This window comes from Nyctereutes procyonoides, unplaced genomic scaffold (genome assembly GCF_905146905.1).
Source record: "Nyctereutes procyonoides isolate TBG_1078 unplaced genomic scaffold, NYPRO_anot_genome, whole genome shotgun sequence".
Classification (NCBI taxonomy): Eukaryota; Metazoa; Chordata; class Mammalia; order Carnivora; family Canidae; genus Nyctereutes; species Nyctereutes procyonoides.
The window spans coordinates 4287446-4293105 of record NW_026575141.1 but is presented as its reverse complement, the minus strand read 5'-3'; positions in this window follow the sequence as shown (position 1 = coordinate 4293105).

The window sequence follows — 5660 nt, the reverse complement described above, 5'->3', positions numbered from 1 at the left end:
CCCCGGGGAGATGTTCGCCACACGTAGAGGGGTCCCCCCTTCACACACTCCCCTCCTCAGCAAGTGTGAACGGTGCTCCCTGGGTGGGGGGTGGGTCCTGGGCGCTCACCTGGCCTCATCAGTGGCTCCCAGACCTGAGGGCGCAGAGTTTTCTGAAGACCTTGTTTAAAAGTCTTAAACAAGAGTATGAGACCCCAACAACCCCAGAGGTTCCGCTTCAGTAAACTGGGGCTGGACCAAATCTGTTTGTTTATAAATATTTCATTTATTCATGAAAGACCCAGAGAGAGAGGCAGAGACACAGGCAGAGGGAAAAGCAGGCTCCCTGTAGTGACCCCCATGCGGAACTTGATTCCAGGACCCCGGGATCATGCCCTGAGCCAAAGGCAGACCCTCAGCCACTGAGCCACCCGGGTGACCTCAAATTCGTGTTTTAAAAGAGGTCCACAGGTGGTTCTGTTGTGAGAGCGTCTGTGAATCACACTTTGGAAATCAGTCCTTTAGGACCTCAAACCTGTCAGAGGCTCAGGAAGGGAACATAGAGGGAGAGATTTTTCACTGTTTTAGGACTCCTATGGGACAGCACCCTTGCACCCTTTACTCCCAAAGTCTCCCCACACACATACCACATACCGAACACATAAGACACGTGCGCACACACACACACACACACACACACTACACGCCAACAAATATACATGGGCCTATTCACTCCTGTCCTGAGCCAGAGTCCCTGGCTGGGGCCCATCATCTGTGACTCAAGGGAGGGCAAGGTGGCCGCCCGCACAAGCGAGGCAGCGAGCGGGCGGGTTCGAAGGAGGGCTCGCGGGGCACCTTTTGCCGTCATCCGAGACAAGGCCCAGCGCCTCGGGCTGGTCCTGGCTGCGGAAGGGTGAAGGCCTCTGGCTATTGTCCCTTTATCAGCTGTGCTGCGAGAGAACCTCTCACCTCTCAGCTGCGGAGTTACTGCTCTCATTTTTGCAGACAGAAAATGGATCAGGGAAGGGAAGCGACCAGGCCATGAGCGTATGGAGTGTTCAGTCCCTGCTGCCCACGCCGAAGGCCGCGGACCGCACCGGAGGGTGTAGCCAGAGCCCCTCCGCGGCCTGGGGAGCGGGGGGGGGGGGGGGGGCAGGACCCGCCGGCCCTTGCCCCCCGAGGTCCCTCTCCTAGGTCTGGCCAAGCAGGGGAGAGGCCGCCAGCTCTCCGGACACACGCCAGGGCCCCCCGTGCCCTCCCCGCCCAGCGCAGAGAGGCTTCTCGGAAAGGGGCAAGCGCCAGAGACCCCGGGTGTGAGCACCTCCCTCCTCCCGGGAGCCACGGCACAGCCGCGGGAAGGCAGGGCCCCGCGCGGGACATCCCGGAGCCTCCCGGGGCACACGAGCTGGAAACGCCCGTGGAGCGGGCGGGGCAGCCACGGGCCGGCCGTGCGGGGCAGAGGCCACCGGCCACCGCCTGGGCCGCAGCAGCTCCGGGAGGGCGGCCGCGCCCCGCGCCTTCTCCCGCCCCTCCCCCCGGGCCGGCGCTCCGGGGCCCACGTCCCCGAGGGGACGCGTCCACTCTCGTTCAGAGTCTTCTAGAAACGGGGGCTACAGGTGCCTGCGGGATGCGGGGCCGGCGGCGGGGCGAACCCCGCGGTCTCCTTCGCCCACGACTCCCCAGGGCGCCCTTCCCTTCCCTGCCCGCGGGGGGCCGCCGCCGGGCTCTGCGCTCCCGCTGCGGGGGGGGGGGAGGGGGAGGGGGGAGGGGCGGGGGCGCGGCGGCGGGTGGCAAGCGGGGCCCCCGGCGCCGGCCCGCGGACCCCGGACCGGAGCAGGTGGCCGCGAGAGGCCGCGTCAGCAGGAGGCCTGGCACCAGAGGCCTGGCACCTCTCCCGCGCCAGCTGCGCCGCCCGGCTCCGAGTCGGCACGCGCCGCTGCCGGGGGCTGGGTGCGTGACTGCCGGCGGCCCGCTCATCTCTCCGCGCCCCCGCCCCGAGGAGCCCCGGGGAGCGCGCGCCCACCCGCCGCCCCCCCACCCCCCGCCCGGGCCGCCGCCGCCGCCGCCGCCGCCGCCGCCTCCGGCTCCCGCCCCCGCCCGCTCGCGGTCCTGCAAGCCCGGCTCCCGCCCCCGCCCCGTCCGTGCCCGCGTCGGCCCGCGGGGGGCTGTCCGGCTGTCTGTCCTGCCGGAACCCCCCTGCCCATCTCCACACGGAAGGCCGCAGTCCCCCAGCCTGCAGGCGTCCCGGGGAGGGAGTGCCCGAGCGCCCGCCAAGCTTTTCAGGCCCCCATTCAGCTACGACCTGTGGCACATCCCGGGAAAGGGGCCGAGACAGAGTGGCTCCGGGTTTTGTCTCTGCCTTGACCATACAGGCCGGCAGAGGAAGGTGGCCCTCGTGGCAGTGGGAGGGCCCGGGCGCCAACATGCCTGTGGCCCGCCCCGCAGAGCCAGCCTGACAGCACAAACGACCACCTGCTGCCACCAGCAGTGTGGAGGCCGGTCCTCTAGGGTGGGCTGGGCCACCAGCACCAAGCGGGACCCTGGGCAGTGAGTGGCAGGCCCTCCCTGGGCTTCCCCGGCTTCTGTAAAATGAGACAGCCGAGCCGAGCTGCTGGATCCCCAAGACCACTGCTTCCAAGTTCCCCAAGCCATGACAAGGAAAAACAAAATCTTACCTAAAAACTGCAGCAGCCCCCCAAGCCAGCGTTGCTTGCATGCGGGGTTCCACACTAGAGAGAGCTCCTAACCAAGGCTAAGCACAGAACTGGCCTCACAGGCCTACCACCCGCACAGCCAGACCCTACGCTGACGAGGGCCTCAAGACTGGGTCAGTGCTGTGGTTGTCGTGGCGCTCTTGAAATTCTTGGCAATTTTAACAAGGGACCCCCACATTTTCGTTTTTGCACTGGGTCCCACAAATTATGTAGCTGGTGCTCACTAAAAATACTTAGAACATTGGTCGCGGAGAAGCATTTGTGGATGTCCCTGCCATGTCCGGCTCCACAGATCTTGGCACCTGGAATACAGAGATGTTGCACATTTCCTTACTTCAGTGCCTGGGGACCAGGGAGAGGGTAAGCCAGTTTAGGAAGCATTTGGTGAGAGTTAAATTGTTCGAGGGGACTAGCTGTCCTATATCCAGTTACTGCACAAACTCTGGGTTTGTGCAGACGTCTCCTGCAGTGACAGACAGCTCTCGTCGTCCACCATCTAACCCCTCCCTCTTCTGTAGTGCTGAGATTATTAGCTGGCCCTGCTCCCTGCGAACTACCTTTCCCCTCTGCAGCCTCATGTATCCATGTGATTAAGTGCTGGCCAGCAGGACGGGTGTACCTGGAGGTGTCCGCCACCCTCTGAGAGCCTTTCTTAATAGTTGGAGTGTGTCCTTCTAAGTTTTATTTTTGATCTATAACATGGCAGAGAAGTTACAAATCTTTAGACTAAGATCTGGAGTCAGAAAAATATATGCTATTATTTCATAATAGAAATTTACATAGGTGAGTTGGCACATAGTTGCCCATAAAGTTCAGTTCTCCAGACAGGAAGAGGACATTCATGTCCCATCTTGAAGGGGATGTTGGTGGGGGTACATAAAATCTCATGCATGCGCAATGAAGAAGAGCCAAGCGGGGTAAGGGAGATGGTGAGCGACAGCAGTGCCACTCTAGGGCCGCAGGCAAGGGCCCCGGGAGGAGGGGGTATCTAAGCAGAGATCTTACGGGGGACAGGAAGCAGCTGTTACAGGTAGCTGGGGGAAGAGCATTCTAGGAAGAGGGGTGGGTTCAAACTGTTTTGCCAAAAATGGGGATCTCTTCCTTAAGGCTGAGACTTCTGAAAAATAAAATAAAATAAATTAAAAAAAAAAAAAAGGCTGAGACTTCTGTTTCCAGCTACCTGTGTCCTCTCCATCTGGATGTCCCCATAGTGGCTCAAAGTCAACTTGTTTCAATTTCTCTTCTCTTGCAAGCCTGTTCTTTTCCTTCTTATTTCTGTTATTCGTACCCACTCTTCATAATCACCTAGACTGAAATCCTGGGGTTGTGTGTACCTAGCTAACTAGTTGTGATCACTTTTCTTCCACAAATGCTCCCCACTCTTCTCCACCATGTCTGGAGTCCAGGCCCTGGATTCCGGCAGCAGCCTCCCCCACAGGCTTCCCTGCCTGCCACGGCTCCCGCTTCATCATCTCCGGGACGCATCTCCGGACGGCGGGGGATTTTCCTTAGGCACACCTGTGACTCCATTCTCTGCTCAAAGTTTGAGCCTCTCCTATAAAGTCTGCAGCCCTTGGCCCCATACCTCACCTCAGGAGCTGCCTCCCTTCCAGCCTCCTCTTCCCACGCTCCTCCAAACACATCTTGGTTGGATTCTTTGCACCTTCCCAGAGACAGCCCTTCCTCTCCCGTCTTCATGCCTAGATTCCTGCTATTTTCCTCCTCCTACTGAAATTCAATTGCCACCTCTCCCACTGCAGCTTCTCACTCAGCAGAGCCTTCTCTTCCTCTGACCTGTAAAGTTCTATTTGCACCACTCCCCACCCCCACTGACTTTTTCAATCGTACGAGCACCGTAACATTGAGAGGGAATTGAAAATGGAAAAAGTCATCCACATTCCCATTTCAACAAGTGAGTTCACATTTGGATATTCTGTTCTAGTTGGCAATCTGCAGGCATATTTTTACATAATTGTAATCACAGTAGACATGTAACTTTTTTTTGCTTCTACCCAACATTGCCCCCCTCTATATACATGGTCTTTTTTTAAAGTTGTAGGTTCACAATAAATCAACAGGTATCTCATTTAAGGATACATCTCACAGAGTTGAGGTACTACAACTTATTAAACCGTCCTGGCACTAAACATTTGGATGGGTTCTGTTTTTAAGCTGTTATGGACTAGAAACTATGTGAGGGGGGAAAGGGTGTGTTAAGTCTTCTCTGTATTCCTAGCACCTCGCAAATTACCTCAAACAATATTTACTGGGTGGATGGATAAATCAATAAACAAATGCACACAATGAACATCTTTAGGCATAACTTATTTTTTCCTGTTGAATGTTTTCCTAGGACATATTTTCCTGGGATCAGTGAGCCAAAGAGGATTAATATCATGGTGGGTGGGCATTGCACATTGTGGCAGATTATATTTTTCAAGAATGGCCACATCAATATATGAACCATCCTACGTGATACAATGTAGGACCTCTCTCCATTGACAGGGGTGGAGTGGGGGGTTTAGGTTCCCTTCCTTCAAAAATAGTCAGTCTTTGTAGCTGCCTTGATCAATACGATGCAGTGGAAGAAATGTGGAACTTTCAAGCCTAGGTTATAAAAGTAGGCTTCTGTCCCTGTCTCCCCCACTCTTTCTCATGATAGTTGCTCTTGGAATTCAGCCCCCATGTTATGATGTGGCCCAGGCCACATGTGAAGCCCCGTGTGGGCCTTCTGTTCATATTCCATTCGGCTCCCAGGCAACCATCAGCATCAACCACTAGCCAAGTGAATGAACAAGCCTTGAGATGATTCAGTCTTCCAGGCCCCCCAGGAGAGAGATACTAAGTGATTATTTTTGTTTGGGGATGCTTTGTTACACAGCAGGAGTGACTGAGCACAGCCCCATGTTGTGTTCTGAAAGGGCTGTACCAATTTGTAGTGCCACCCGCAGTGGAGGAGTTTGGCAG